A 265-nucleotide genomic window follows, 5' to 3' on the forward strand; every position below is an offset into this window, starting at 1 on the left:
GCTACAGGAATGTCTTATCTGAGGTCCACCAAGGCCAAGGATTCCAGATTCCCCTTTGGTGTTTCATATTGAGCCCCACATCTGTGCATATGATTCACTCCTCTGGACGCTGATCCATCCCCTCCATCCAGAGAGTTCCCAAGCTGACCACCTTTCTTTGACTTCTCTTCAGAGAGACACAGAATCCAGGGGCAGTGGAGAGGGGAGCACAGCACTTTCACACACACACACACACACACACACACACACACACACACACACACAC

This window comes from Vombatus ursinus, unplaced genomic scaffold (genome assembly GCF_900497805.2).
Source record: "Vombatus ursinus unplaced genomic scaffold, bare-nosed wombat genome assembly UNPS02014778.1, whole genome shotgun sequence".
In the NCBI taxonomy this organism is placed as follows: domain Eukaryota; kingdom Metazoa; phylum Chordata; class Mammalia; order Diprotodontia; family Vombatidae; genus Vombatus; species Vombatus ursinus.